At 45.6% G+C, this 15607-nt stretch overlaps 1 protein-coding gene across 2 annotated transcripts in view; it reads left to right on the top strand.

Moving 5' to 3' along the window:
- The first annotated feature begins 13146 nt into the window (after positions 1-13146).
- Positions 13147-15607, top strand: part of DSCC1 (DNA replication and sister chromatid cohesion 1) — a 32139-nt gene continuing 29678 nt past the window's right edge. Inside the window, exon 1 of one of the 2 annotated variants that reach the window (XM_040432009.1) lies at positions 13147-13194. The gene's annotated coding sequence lies outside the window, so the exon portion shown is untranslated. Of the gene's footprint in view, positions 13257-15607 lie in introns of both variants that reach the window. The other variant, XM_040432010.1, reaches the window with a different exon arrangement.

The following is a 15607-nucleotide window of genomic DNA, read 5'->3' as shown; positions in this document are numbered from 1 at the left end:
AGGGAACTGAACCACCTCACTTATCTGAAGAAGATTGGAACCAAGGAGAAGATCTAGTATGTGAAGAGTTGGGTTCATCACATTACCACACCCAAAAAGACCCACAGTCACTGGTTACTCATGGATAGGTTGGGTGTATTACGTAAACTAGCTTCTGCTACTGTCCAAAAGAAAGTCAAGTCTTAGATACTAAAGAGGTCATAAGAGGGTAAGACAAAAGTATATACACTGCTCAAAAAAATAAAGGGAACACAAAAATAACACATCCTAGATCTAAATTAATTAAATATTCTTCTGAAATACTTTGTTCTTTACATAGTTGAATGTGCTGACAACAAAATCAACCAAAAAGAAAAAAATGGAAATCAAATTTTTCAACCCATGGAGGTCTGGATTTGGAGTCACACTCAAAATTAAAGTGGAAAAACACACTACAGGCTGATCCAACGTTGATGTAATGTCCTTAAAACAAGTCAAAATGAGGCTCAGTAGTGTGTGTGGCCTCCACGTGCCTGTATGACCTCCCTACAACGCCTGTGCATGCTCCTGATGAGGTGGCGGACGGTCTCCTGAGGGATCTCCTCCCAGACCTGGACTAAAGCATCTGCCAACTCCTGGACAGTCTGTGGTGCAACGTGACGTTGGTGGATAGAGCGAGACATGATGTCCCAGATGTGCTCAATTGGATTTAGGTCTGGGGAATGGGCGGGCCAGTCCATAGCATCAATGCCTTCGTCTTGCAGGAACTGCTGACACACTCCAGCCACATGAGGTCTAGCATTGTCTTGCATTAGGAGGAACCCAGGGCCAACCGCACCAGCATATGGTCTCACAAGGGGTCTGAGGATCTCATCTCGGTACCTAATGGCAGTCAGGCTACCTCTGGCGAGCGCATGGAGGGCTGTGCGGCCCTCCAAAGAAATGCCACCCCACACCATTACTGACTCAATGCCAAACCGGTCATGCTAGAGGATGTTGCAGGCAGCAGAACGTTCTCCACGGCGTCTCAAGACTCTGTCACGTCTATCACATGTGCTCAGTGTGAACCTGCTTTCATCTGTGAAGAGCACAGGGCGCCAGTGGCGAATTTGCCAATCTTGGTGTTCTCTGGCAAATGCCAAACGTCCTGCACGGTGTTGGGCTGTAAGCGCAACCCCCACCTGTGGACATCGGGCCCTCATATCACCCTCATGGAGTCTGTTTCTGACCGTTTGAGCAGACACATGCACATTGTGGCCTGCTGGAGGTCATTTTGCAGGGCTCTGGCAGTGCTCCTCCTGTTCCTCCTTGCACAAAGGCGGAGGTAGCGGTCCTGCTGCTGGGTTGTTGCCCTCCTATGGCCTCCTCCACGTCTCCCGATGTACTGGCCTGTCTCCTGGTAGCGCCTCCATGCTCTGGACACTACGCTGACAGACACAGCAAACCTTCTTGCCACAGCTCACATTGATGTGCCATCCTGGATAAGCTGCACTACCTGAGCCACTTGTGTGGGTTGTAGACTCCGTCTCATGCTACCACTAGAGTGAAAGCACCGCCAGCATTCAAAAGTGACCAAAACATCAGCCAGGAAGCATAGGAACTGAGAAGTGGTCTGTGTTCACCACCTGCAGAAACACTCCTTTATTTGGGGTGTCTTGCTAATTGCCTATAATTTCCACCTGTTGTCTATCCCATTTGCACAACAGCATGTGAAATTGATTGTCACTCAGTGTTGCTTCCTAAGTGGACAGTTTGATTTCACAGAAGTGTGATTGACTTGGAGTTACATTGTGTTGTTTAAGTGTTCCCTTAATTTTTTTGAGCAGTGTATAATTACCACAAACCTGTCAACTGTCCCGGTCTTCCGGGGAGTCACCTGGGTTTTGGGGCCCCTCTTCCGTGCACCTGTTCAATTCATCCAGTTTACGGGATTGCTGCACTCAATTCTATCTTCATCCCCAGGACACAGGTACAATTGAGCAACCAGCAGTACTGGGAGTTCAGGCCGGGTGCTGTGCTGCGAGTCCGCAGCGTGACACCTGCTCGTCTAAAAGGGGCCTTACAGGGGTCTCTCAAGTTATTTGGTTCCAGCATGATCATTGTATGTTGAAACCAGTGTAACTTGAATCTAGAACTATGGAAAACTAGTAATTAGTTCCAAAGCCCAAAAATGTCATCCCAAGATAAGAGAAAATGAAGATAAAAAAAGGTGATAACTAAGACAGATGAAGCACGTCCTTCCATATCGTAATCAGGAATAGATGCTGGAAGCTGTAAATCACTTTTTATGATGAGGACAGGGGTTTCTTCAGGGTCCTGTACAGCACATAATGTACCAGAAAACTTACATGGAGCCGGCCTCACCTGACATCCAAAAGGCAGCTCATCCTGGCACAGACAGAGGACAGTACAGGACACATAGTACCGCACTGTACAGGTGTTTTACCAGGGTCATGGCTATGTTTACTGGTGGTGTCTGAGGCATTGGATGTTGAGTCTAGTTTCAATTTACGATGGCCCAGGAAGGACCATTATATGATGAAAATATTTTATCCTGAGGCCATTGTGTCTGGAGGGATCACAGTACATGCATAAGGATTTCAAATACTTAGTATTATTATTTCCTATCATTATAACTGATAGGTGATCTATTAGGCCATGCCACTTGCAGGGCCAATAGGTTTATACCTGTGGCAGTTACGGAGCCTTTGGTAGAACACCCGTTGCCATGGTGATCCATTGTCCCCTTGTGATTGCATTGTGAGGCGTCAATGGCCGGACATAACCTCGCCCCTTTCAAGCTTCTTAGATGCCTCGGTCACTGGCACCAGCTGCTAGGAAACTGAACCACCTCAGTTACCTAAAGAAGATTTGGAACCAAGTAGAAGATCCAGTAAGTGAAGAGTTGGGTTCATCACATTACCACACCCAGAAATACCTACAGCCACTGGTTACTTCGTGGATAGTTAGGTTGTATTACATAAACTCTGTTCTGCTACTGTCCGAAATAAAGTCAAGATAATACAGAGGTCATAGGTGGGTAAGACAAAATTAACACATGGAAGTAGGTTAAAAATGTATATAATTACTACAAACCTGCCAATTCTTCCAGAGAGTCACCCGTGTTTTGAGCGCCCTCTTCCATGCACTTGATCAATTCATCCAGCTCCCACTCAACCAAGGCCTCTTTCACACGAGCGTGACGGATCGGCTCCGGATGCGTTCAGTGAAACTCGCACCATTTTGCAAGCAAGTTCAGTACAGTTTTGTCTGCAATTGTGTTCATTTTTTTCCGAGCGAGTGCAATGCGTTTTGATGCGTTTTTCACACTCGTGATAAACAACATCTCTTACCAACCATCAGCGAAAAACGCACTGTATCCGCACTTGCTGGCGGATGCAATGCGTTTTTCACTGAAGCCCCATTCACTTCTATGGGGCCAGGGCTGTGTGAAAAACGCAGAATATAGACCATGATTCGTTTTTCACGCACAACTCGGAACTGATGCGTGAAAAAAACCACTCATCTACACAGACCCATTGAAATGAATGGGTCAGGATTCAGTGCGGGTGCTATGCGTTCACATCACGCATTGCACCCGCGTGGAAAACTCGCTCACGTGAAAGGGGCCTAAGTGTGGCAGACCTGGGGCCTTTGTCAGAACACTAGTTGCCTTGGTCCAATGTCACCTCATGATTGCATTGTGAGGCATTAAAGGCCGGAGAACCTCCTCCCTCAAAAACATGCAACGGGTGCAAATTTCTACCTATCTCTGTGGAGGGTCCACTCCTGGTTTCGGTTCCCCATCACTGATGTGTGAACTAGCCCTGACTGCACCGTATATTTAACAGGTTACCTTATTCTGTGAGTTAGTCCAAAAGAAGCAATACGCATTATGTATCGTTTTACACTTTTGTACCTTTACACAATAAAAACCAGTGCCCTAGAAAAAAGTCCATAAAATTTTGTGTTGCTACAATCTTGGGGCAATGAATGTATTTTTCCAGAAACCTAGCTGGATGAGGTTTTGTTTATTTTGCACAAGTTGTAATACTTATTGGTACAATTTGGGGAACATATAATTTACTGAATACATTGAGCCTCATTTATCAAAACTGTCTAACAGGAAAACGGTCTTAGTTGCCCATAGCAACCAATCAGAGCCGACCTGTCATTTCTCAAAGTGTTCTGAAGAAAAAAATAAATTTGAAATGAGTCAAATTGTATACATTTTTGGGGCAGTAACTGGGTATAAAAAAATGCAAATCCACCATGTTTTTTTACCCCACGCATCATGCTATTTATGGGTAATTATTGATAATACCAAATATGTATTTATTTACCATCTTTAAAACAGATTTCTTTTTTTTTTTTTTTTTTTTGACGACTAAAACTTAATTAATATTTCCCCACAAGAGGTCTTGTGATTATTTGGTTACATACATGAGGCTTTGGGATACTTAGTATTATTATTTCCTATCAGTATAACTGACGAGCGATCTATTAGGCCATGCCACTTAGAGGGCCAATAGGTTTAAACCTATGGTTGACCTGGGGCCTTTGGTAGAACACCCGTTGCCATGGTGATCCATTGTCCCCTTGTAATTGCATTGTGAGGCAATGACATTTCATTTCATTTACAGCGATACCACGTTTATATAGTTTCATGGGTTTTGTTTTTACAACTAGAGATGAGCGAATTTCATATTTTGAAATTCGTTCACGCTTCGTTTGGTGGTAAAAGCAGAATTGCGTTATGGATTCCGTTACTACGGACCATAACGCAATTCTATGCCCGTTATTCATTCCGTCATAATAGAAGTCTATGGGCTGCAAAACGGATCTTTATGAGGCGCAGGTCCTAAATGGGTGTTGCCTACATTACCAGTACAGAAGAGATCAGGGCAGACATAACGGCGACAGATAACTGGCTGTGTGATGGTTGATAGCGGCAGTGGCGAGTTGTCATCAGCGGCAATACAGCTTGGAACATGATGCGGGCAAAGCAGCAGATGTCTCGCTGTGTAGTGGTGGAAGCAGCAAGGGTGCATCAACATAAATGGCTGCACAGTATGGAACATCATGGACAAGGCTGGATTTGAATATCAAATAATGTCTGGCTGTGTAGTGAGAATGGTAGAGGCACTAGTGGTAGTAGTAACTGGTGGCAGCACAGTATGGAACATGATGGACAAGGTGCAGGAGATGCCTGGCTGTGTGGTGCTAGTAGTTGGTGGCAGCAGCAGTGGCAGTACAGTATGGAACATGATGGACAAGGTGCAGGAAATGATGTCTGGCCTTGCAGTTGCAGTTGGTGACAGCAGTACAGTATGGAACATGACTGACAAGGTGCAGGAGATGATGTCTGGCCTTGTAGTTGCAGTTGGTGACAGCAGTACAGTATGGAACATGACGGACAAGGTGCAGGAGATGATGTCTGGCCTTGCAGTTGTAGTAGTAGTTGGTGACAGCAGTACAGTATGGAACATGATGGACAAGGTGCAGGAGATGATGTCTGGAGTTGCAGTAGCAGTTGGTGACAGCAGTACAGTATGGAACATGATGGACAAGGTGCAGGAGATGATGTCTGGCCTTGCAATTGTAGCAGTAGTTGGTGACAGCAGTACAGTATGGAACTTGATGGACAAGGTGCAGGAAATGATGTCTGGCCTTGCAGTTGTAGTTGGTGACAGCAGTACAGTATGGAACATGACGGACAAGGTGCAGGAGATGATGTCTGGCCTTGTAGTTGCAGTTGGTGACAGCAGTACAGTATGGAACATGACGGACAAGGTGCAGGAGATGATGTCTGGCCTTGCAGTTGTAGTAGTAGTTGGTGACAGCAGTACAGTATGGAACATGATGGACAAGGTGCAGGAGATGATGTCTGGCCTTGTAGTTAGTGACAGCAGTACAGTATGGAACATGATGGACAAGGTGCAGGAGATGATGTCTGGCCTTGCAGTTGTAGTAGTAGTTGGTGACAGCAGTACAGTATGGAACATGATGGACAAGGTGCAGGAGATGATGTCTGGCCTTGCAGTTGGTGACAGCAGTACAGTATGGAACATGATGGACAAGGTGCAGGAGATGATGTCTGGCCTTGTAGTTAGTGACAGCAGTACAGTATGGAACATGACGGACAAGGTGCAGGAGATGATGTCTGGCCTTGCAGTTGTAGTTGGTGACAGCAGTACAGTATGGAACATGATGGACAAGGTGCAGGAGATGATGTCTGGCCTTGCAGTTGTAGTAGTAGTTGGTGACAGCAGTACAGTATGGAACATGATGGACACGGTGCAGGAGATGATGTCTGGAGTTGCAGTAGCAGTTGGTGACAGCAGTACAGTATGGAACATGATGGACAAGGTGCAGGAGATGATGTCTGGCCTTGCAATTGTAGTAGTAGTTGGTGACAGCAGTACAGTATGGAACATGACGGACAAGGTGCAGGAAATGATGTCTGGCCTTGCAGTTGTAGTTGGTGACAGCAGTACAGTATGGAACATGACGGACAAGGTGCAGGAGATGATGTCTGGCCTTGTAGTTGCAGTTGGTGACAGCAGTACAGTATGGAACATGACGGACAAGGTGCAGGAGATGATGTCTGGCCTTGCAGTTGTAGTAGTAGTTGGTGACAGCAGTACAGTATGGAACATGATGGACAAGGTGCAGGAGATGATGTCTGGCCTTGTAGTTAGTGACAGCAGTACAGTATGGAACATGATGGACAAGGTGCAGGAGATGATGTCTGGCCTTGCAGTTGTAGTAGTAGTTGGTGACAGCAGTACAGTATGGAACATGATGGACAAGGTGCAGGAGATGATGTCTGGCCTTGCAGTTGGTGACAGCAGTACAGTATGGAACATGATGGACAAGGTGCAGGAGATGATGTCTGGCCTTGTAGTTAGTGACAGCAGTACAGTATGGAACATGACGGACAAGGTGCAGGAGATGATGTCTGGCCTTGCAGTTGTAGTTGGTGACAGCAGTACAGTATGGAACATGATGGACAAGGTGCAGGAGATGATGTCTGGCCTTGCAGTTGGTGACAGCAGTACAGTATGGAACATGATGGACAAGGTGCAGGAGATGATGTCTGGCCTTGCAGTTGGTGACAGCAGTACAGTATGGAACATGATGGACAAGGTGCAGGAGATGATGTCTGGCCTTGCAGTTGTAGTAGTAGTTGGTGACAGCAGTACAGTATGGAACATGATGGACAAGGTGCAGGAGATGATGTCTGGCCTTGCAGTTGGTGACAGCAGTACAGTATGGAACATGATGGACAAGGTGCAGGAGATGATGTCTGGCCTTGCAGTTGTAGTTGGTGACAGCAGTACAGTATGGAACATGACGGACAAGGTGCAGGAGATGATGTCTGGCTGTGGTGGGTTTGCAGCGGCGGCAGGAGCGGACATGTTACTAGTGGACGAACCTAGAAATGACTGTCATTTTCTTTTGCCAAACAATTGCTAACCAAATCTACCTCTGTCTACCACTCACCAAATCTGTCTGTGATGCAAGAAATTGACCTTTTTTTAAATACACACATAAATGGTGTTTGTACACAGCCTGAGACAAGAAATTGAATTACCACTGAAAATACAATTTTGAAATGTAAGTTTTCTCAAATACTCACCAAAATAGCGTGTGATGATTACCTGCTGTATAAAATGCACAAAAAAAAATAGAGACAATTTTGTCTGGCACTGCACTAAATACAGAGCGCGCAGTCACTAAAGTGTCAGATTTCTTTTGCGCAGATAGACTGTGTGGGAGTTTGTGACTGTGATGCAGAGCCGTCAGTGACACGCACAGCCTGTGTAAATGGCTGCTATGTCCCTGCCTGGCACACTGTGCAGAAACTGCAGGGGTGACAGTGTAAATGACTGAGACTCCCCTCTCTCCCTAACACTTGGGGTCATTTATCAAACTGGTGTAAAGTAGAACTGGCTTAGTCGCCCGTAGCAACCAATCAGATTCTACCTTTAATTTTTGACAGCTCCTTTGGAAAATGAAAGGATCAATCTGATTGGCTGCTATGGGCAACTAAGCCAGTGTTACTTTACACCAGTTTGATAAATGACCACAACTATTTTTACTCTAAATCTATCTATCTCTTAATAACTCATGATCTCTGTCCGCTCTGTGGATGCTTTATACTGATAATGAGTATTTTATACTTTCTCTGCTGGCAGATTAGCACATACATGAGGCGTCTCTTCTCATTATGTCTGTCTGCTCTGTGGATGTTTTTTTATTGATTATGATTATTAGTATTTTTAATACTTTCATATATATGATGCCGCCTGGTCTCTTTTTTTCTTCCGCACAAGATGGCACCGTCTTGGGTATCGCTGATGCCGCCAGGAGAACGCATTCAATGCTGCAATCAAACTTGATTAAAGGGGTTATCATGTTCGTGTGCATGAGCCCTTATATCGTTTTATGGGTTTTATTTTTACAGTGTTCCTAATGAGATAAAACTGTCCTGTTCTCTTCATTCTCTGGTTCATTTCAATTACAGCGATACGGTACCACATTTATATCGTTTCATGGGTTTTGTTTTTACAACTAGAGATGAGCGAATTTCATATTTTGAAATTCGTTCACGCTTCGTTTGGTGGTAAAAGCAGAATTGCGTTATGCATTCCGTTACCACAGACCATAACGCAATTCTATGACGGAATGCATAATGGAATACCTTTAGAGGCATTCCGTCATAATAGAAGTCTATGGGCTGCAAAATGGATCCGTCCCGTTTCTGTTAGGCAGGGGAGTCCTCTCCTGCATAATGGAAACGGGACGGATCCGTTATGCAGGGCATAGACTTCTATTATGACGGAATGAATAACGGAATGCCTCTAAAGGTATTCCGCTATGCATTCCGTCATAGAATTGCGTTATGGTCCGTGGTAACGGAATTCATAACGCAATTTTGCTTTTACCACCAAACGAAGTGTGAACGAATTTCATAACATGAAATTCACTCATCTCTATTTACAACGTTCCCTATGAGATAAAACGGACCTGTTCTCTTCATTCTCCGGGTCAGTACAATTACAGCGATACCACATTTACCGTATATAGTTTTATGGGCTTTGTTATTACGGCGTTCCCTATGAGATAAAACTAACCTGTACTTTTGGGAAAGTGGGATGACAAAAAGTGATTTTGATGTTTATATTTCCATTATGCCATTCGCCAAATGGGATATTTTTATATTTTAATAGTATGGGTGTTGCATGCAGTGATAGCTATGATGTTTTTTTTTTTTTTTTTATTATGTATTTTAATTTTGGGAAAATAATGTGATTTGAATATATATATATATATATATATATATATATATATTCAAATTTATTTTTTTAGTTCCCCCAATAGTCTCCAATGCACAGGTAGGGTCTTCATAGGAAGACAGCTGTTGCAGCCTTGAATCATTCAGGAGCACCAAGGGTCAATAGGGGGAGCCGATGCATGGTCACATTTCACCAAGGCACCTGAGGGGGTTAAATGTGTGCAATCAACGTTATCATCAATCACATACATTAGCCCTAGGTTTAAAACAGCACAGCAGCTATGGTGCTCGCGAGCGGCCGCCATATTTAAATACCCGAGGTATATTTACGTTGGGTGGTCAGGAAGGGGTTAAAGCATTGTACAGGGAGTCCCCTTATAGCAGTAAACGCTGCTCCTCACAGATCAGCAGGGCGGTGTAATGTCCGTGTCTGTTAGGCCATTGTGGGTGTCAAGGGACGTGAGCGTTGGATGCTTCATCCGAAGTCGCTTCGTTTAAAACTTCGGAATAATACTGTACGGAGATCCGTCTCCGTACAGTCTTAGAATGTATGGGCTCCGAGGAGCCGAAGTAAGTTATTCACAAAGTTGCGCGAGACTTCATTGAATAACTCAACTTGATTTTTAAAGTTGAAAAACACTTTAAAACTTGAAACTGAACTCTGCTTCGGTCACATCTAGAACCTCTGAACCAAAGCCGAGTTCAGTTTAAAGTTTTAAAGTGTTTTTTCCACTTTAAAAATCAACTACCTGAGTTATTCAATAAAAAGTCTTGCGCAACTTCGTGAATAACTTACTTCGGCTCATCAGAGCCCATACATTCTAAGACTGTACGGAGACGGATCTCCATACAGTATTACTCCGAAGTTTTGAATGAAGCAACTTTGGATGAAGCATCTGAAGCTTCGCTCAACACTAACCACCATTATAGACGTCTGCGCCCGTCTCTGTGCACAGCTACAAGCGCCCAGAATACAGAGGAATGCCAATAAAAAAATAATAAAAATTGAGAAATGAACAAAAATATATAGAATACTTTTTTTGGGTTCAACAATAGGTTTTTATTAAAAACAGTAAAACCGGCAGCTTTCACTTCGACTTGTACTGTAGAAGATATATAAGAATAAATATCGGGTTTGGAGAACATACTGAAAACCTGGTCTATTCAGTAAAACATGTCACATACAATGTGGCCTCCCCAGATAGCAGCCCGCATATAAAAATCACACTGCACCCCCCCTGCATACAAAAATCACAATGCGCCCCCCTGCATACAAAAATCACACTGCGCCCCCACCTCTGCATACAAAAATCACACTGCGCCCCCACCTCTGCATACAAAAATCACACTGCGCCCCCACCTCTGCATACAAAAATCACTGCACCCCCCCCCTCTGCATACAAAAATCACACTGCGCCCCCACCTCTGCATACAAAAATCACACTGCGCCCCCACCTCTGCATACAAAAATCACACTGCGCCCCCACCTCTGCATACAAAAATCACTGCACCCCCCCCTCTGCATACAAAAATCTCACTGCACCCCCCCCTGCATACAAAAATCACACTGCGCCCCCCCCCTGCATACAAAAATCACACTGCGCCCCCCCCTGCATACAAAAATCACACTGCGCCCCCCCCCCCTCTGCATACAAAAAAAAAAAAAAAAAAAAATCACACTGCGCCCCCCCTCTGCATACAAAAATCACTGCACCCCCCCTTCTGCATACAAAAATCACACTGCGCCCCCCCCTCTGCATACAAAAATCACTGCACCCCCCCCCTCTGCATACAAAAATCACACTGCGCCCCCCCCCCTCTGCATACAAAAATCACTGCGCCCCCCACCTCTGCATACAAAAATCACTGCGCCCCCACCTCTGCATACAAAAATCACTGCACCCCCCCCCCCTGCATACAAAAATCACACTGCGCCCCCCCCCCCCCTGCATACAAAAATCACACTGCGCCCCCCCCCCTGCATACAAAAATCACACTGCGCCCCCCCCCCTGCATACAAAAATCACACTGCGCCCCCCCTGCATACAAAAATCACACTGCGCCCCCCCCTCTGCATACAAAAATCACTGCACCCCCCCTTCTGCATACAAAAATCACACTGCGCCCCCCACCTCTGCATACAAAAGTCACACTGCGCCCCCACCTCTGCATACAAAAATCACTGCACCCCCCCTCTGCATACAAAAATCACACTGCGCCCCCCCTCTGCATACAAAAATCACACTGCGCCCCCCCCTCTGCATACAAACAAAATCACACTGCGCCCCCCCCTCTGCATACAAAAATCACTGCACCCCCCCCTCTGCATACAAAAATCACACTGCGCCCCCCCCCTCTGCATACAAAAATCACTGCGCCCCCCACCTCTGCATACAAAAATCACTGCGCCCCCCCACCTCTGCATACAAAAATCACTGCACCCCCCCTTCTGCATACAAAAATCACACTGCGCCCCCCACCTCTGCATACAAAAATCACTGCGCCCCCCCCCTCTGCATACAAAAATCACACTGCGCCCCCCCTCTGCATACAAACAAAATCACACTGCGCCCCCCCCTCTGCATACAAAAATCACTGCACCCCCCCCTCTGCATACAAAAATCACACTGCGCCCCCCCCTCTGCATACAAAAATCACTGCGCCCCCCCCTCTGCATACAAAAATCACTGCGCCCCCCACCTCTGCATACAAAAATCACTGCGCCCCCCACCTCTGCATACAAAAATCACTGCACCCCCCCTTCTGCATACAAAAATCACACTGCGCCCCCCACCTCTGCATACAAAAATCACTGCGCCCCCCACCTCTGCATACAAAAGTCACACTGCGCCCCCCCCTCTGCATACAAAAATCACTGCACCCCCCTCTGCATACAAAAATCACACTGCGCCCCCCCCCCTCTGCATACAAAAATCACACTGCCCCCCCCCCTCTGCATACAAAAATCACACTGCGCCCCCCCCCTCTGCATACAAAAAAAAATCACACTACGCCCCCCCCTCTGCATACAAAAATCACTGCACCCCCCCCTCTGCATACAAAAATCACACTGCGCCCCCCCCTCTGCATACAAAAATCACTGCGCCCCCCACCTCTGCATACAAAAATCACTGCGCCCCCCACCTCTGCATACAAAAGTCACACTGCGCCCCCACCTCTGCATACAAAAGTCACACTGCGCCCCCCACCTCTGCATACAAAAATCACTGCACCCCCCCTCTGCATACAAAAATCACACTGCGCCCCCCCCTCTGCATACAAAAATCACACTGCGCCCCCCCCTCTGCATACAAAAAAATCACACTGCGCCCCCCCTCTGCATACAAAAAAATCACACTGCGCCCCCCCCCCCTCTGCATACAAAAAATCACACTGCGCCCCCCCTCTGCATACAAAAATCACTGCACCCCCCCCCCTGCATACAAAAATCACACTGCGCCCCCACCTCTGCATACAAAAGTCACACTGCGCCCCCACCTCTGCATACAAAAATCACTGCACCCCCCCCTCTGCATACAAAAATCACACTGCGCCCCCCCCCAAAAAAATCACACTGCAGATTCAGAGTCACGTGACCCAGTGACGTCAGGAGGTCCGTTTCAAGTATGGAGTTTAGCCGCTACCTAACTGCCATGACTTGTATACACGTCAAACAGCACTAAGGGGTGGGTATAAGGGAAAACTTCAATAGGCAAAGCGGCAGGCGGCCATTATTGCCAAAAATGTGGGAGAAACCACCAGCACCGGGAAAACAAGCCAGAATAAATGATAACAGCTACAGGAAAATGGCGCCTGTGTAGGAGACAAATGAATTACAAAATAGTAACCGCTCTAGTACTAGGGGCGGAGCATCGTGTCGCGCTGGCGGGAAAGTAGAACCGGGTGACACAGCGGTATGTGCGCTTCTTAGAAAAGGACCCCAGAATCTGAGAGAACGTCTCTGCTCTAGCGTCTGGTGTGTATGTGTCCATTCTGTTATCTCCCCTCCTGCGCCACAGCAGCCAATCGGATCATGTCTTTCTTTTGTAACGGGCGCTTCGAAAATGAAAGCTGTTGTTTGATTGGTTGCTATAGGCAACTTACTTTTTTTTTTGTCTGGGGAAGTTTTCGCACATAAAGCTTGTTGAAGGACACTTACAAGTCAGATTTTTGGGGTTCACTTATTTCTAGGCTAATGTTTCTGTTGCACTTTATATGAGGCTGCAGTTGTGGTAACATGACAGTTGTGTGTTGAGCCTTAGTATTCTCAATGGGTTAAGAAAAGATGTAATATTAGTCAGCGACTAGTTACATTCTGAAGCAAATGAAGATTTTGTAGGTAACTTTCCTCCCTGCGACGCACATGACAACTTACTGCACCAAAATTGCACCCTCCTGCGACTTTGACACAATCTAGCGGTCTCCTGTCAGCCATATTGAAATTTAAAGGAACCCTCCGGTTCAAGACAACAAAAAAATTGGGTTAACTGGGGAGCAAACGACGCTTACATGGTGCCCTCTGTTCATCTTTTTAGTGGCAGATCCACCAGTTCCCTTCTGTCATGGCCGCACCGCTTCTCAGACTACCTGGTGCATCAGTAGACCAAGACACTTCCTATGTCCAGCCCTACTCTTGGATTGGCCAGTATTGTTCACATGAGCAGTGCCGGCCAATCCCAGGGCAGCAGGAATTGTCTTAGGCTGACACATTCACAGTAGCTAGTCTAAGAAGCAGGGCAGCCATATTGGATGACAGAAGAGGAGTGAAAGAGTTGATGGATTGGCAACTAAAAAGATGAAAAGGAGGAGGTCACCCTGTAAGTGTTCTCTTTATTCCCCAGTTAAAAAATAACTCCCACAATTTTTATTTTATTTTTACATTATTTTTACATTTGGAAGCCAAAACCAGGAGTGGATTCAAAAAAGTCGTATCCGTCCTTTTATACTTTCTTTCCTTTTATGATCCACTCCTGGTCTGGGCTTCCAAAACTGCATGCAGAAACCTGACCGTACCCTTAGAAAGGTACCTGATGTAAACTGTTTGTGAAGATAATCTTCTTACCAGTGACTGTATTGGTCAGTTATAACCTCCCTTCTGATTCTCAGCCGTGTCATGTGACCAAAACTCTGACTATCCAGATAGGACAGCATTCTGTGTGGACAGGAAGTCAGGTTCTCTATGTATTCCTAGGGGAACCACAATGTCAGTCTCGGGGTACATTCACACAACCGTATTTCTGGGTCCGCATCCGTTCCGCAATTTTGCTGTCCTGTGACAGTTGGAGATCAGAGTGTTGGTCACATGACACAGCTGAGGATCAGAAGGGAGGTTATAACTCACAAATACAATCACTGGTAAGAAGATTACCTTGACCACAGATTACATCATGGAACTTTTCTAACAGGTCAGAGAATAAAACTTTTTGTGGGAGTGCTTCTTTAATGTGATATATATTTTTGAATCAGAGAGTTGTGCAAGGCACAGGACCACACTGCGCCATCAATCATAAGTAACGTTTAATACATTACAAATACAGCCGGCGGCAGAAACACATAGCCGGCACCCGTCATCTGACAGGGCGCTGCGAACCGTGGCAATTTACCCCGGCCTCACCTGAGGGGTTAACTGCCGCTGATCGCGGCTCCCTGTCAGAGGTCAGGTGCCGGCAATGTGTTTCTGCCTCCGGCTGTATTTGTATTAAACGTTAATCATCATTAGTGGCGCAGTGCGCCCCCCCCCCCCCCCCAGTATTAAAAAATTGGTGGCGCAGTGCACCCCCTCCTCCCCAGTATTAAAATAATTGGTGGCGCAGTGCGCCCCCCTCCCCCCCCAGTATTAACCCCTTAAGGACTCGGCCCTATTTTACCTTACGCGCTTGGCCATTATTTGCAAATCTGACCAGTGTCACTTTAAGTGCTGATAACTTTAAAACGCTTTGACTTATCCAGGCCATTCTGAGATTGTTTTTTCGTCACATATTGTACTTCATGACACTGGTAAAATGAAGTCAAAAAAATTCATTTTTATTTATAAAAAAATACCAAATTTACCAAAAATTTGTAAAAAATTGCAAATTTCCAAGTTTCAATTTCTCTACTTTTATAATACATAGTAATACCTCCAAAAATAGTTATTACTTAACATTCCCCATATGTCTACTTCATGTTTGGATCATTTTGGGAATTATCTTTTATTTTTTGGGGATGTTACAAGGCTTAGAAGTTTAGAAGCAAATCTTGAAATTTTTCATACATTTTTAAAAACCCAATGTTTAGGGACCAGTTCAGGTCTGAAGTCACTTTGCGAGGCTTACATAATAGAAACCA

The sequence above is a fragment of the Bufo bufo genome, chromosome 5 (assembly GCF_905171765.1).
Source record: "Bufo bufo chromosome 5, aBufBuf1.1, whole genome shotgun sequence".
NCBI lineage: Eukaryota > Metazoa > Chordata > Amphibia > Anura > Bufonidae > Bufo > Bufo bufo.
Note: the sequence above shows the minus strand (reverse complement) of the source record. Positions and strands in the feature narration are given on the sequence as shown.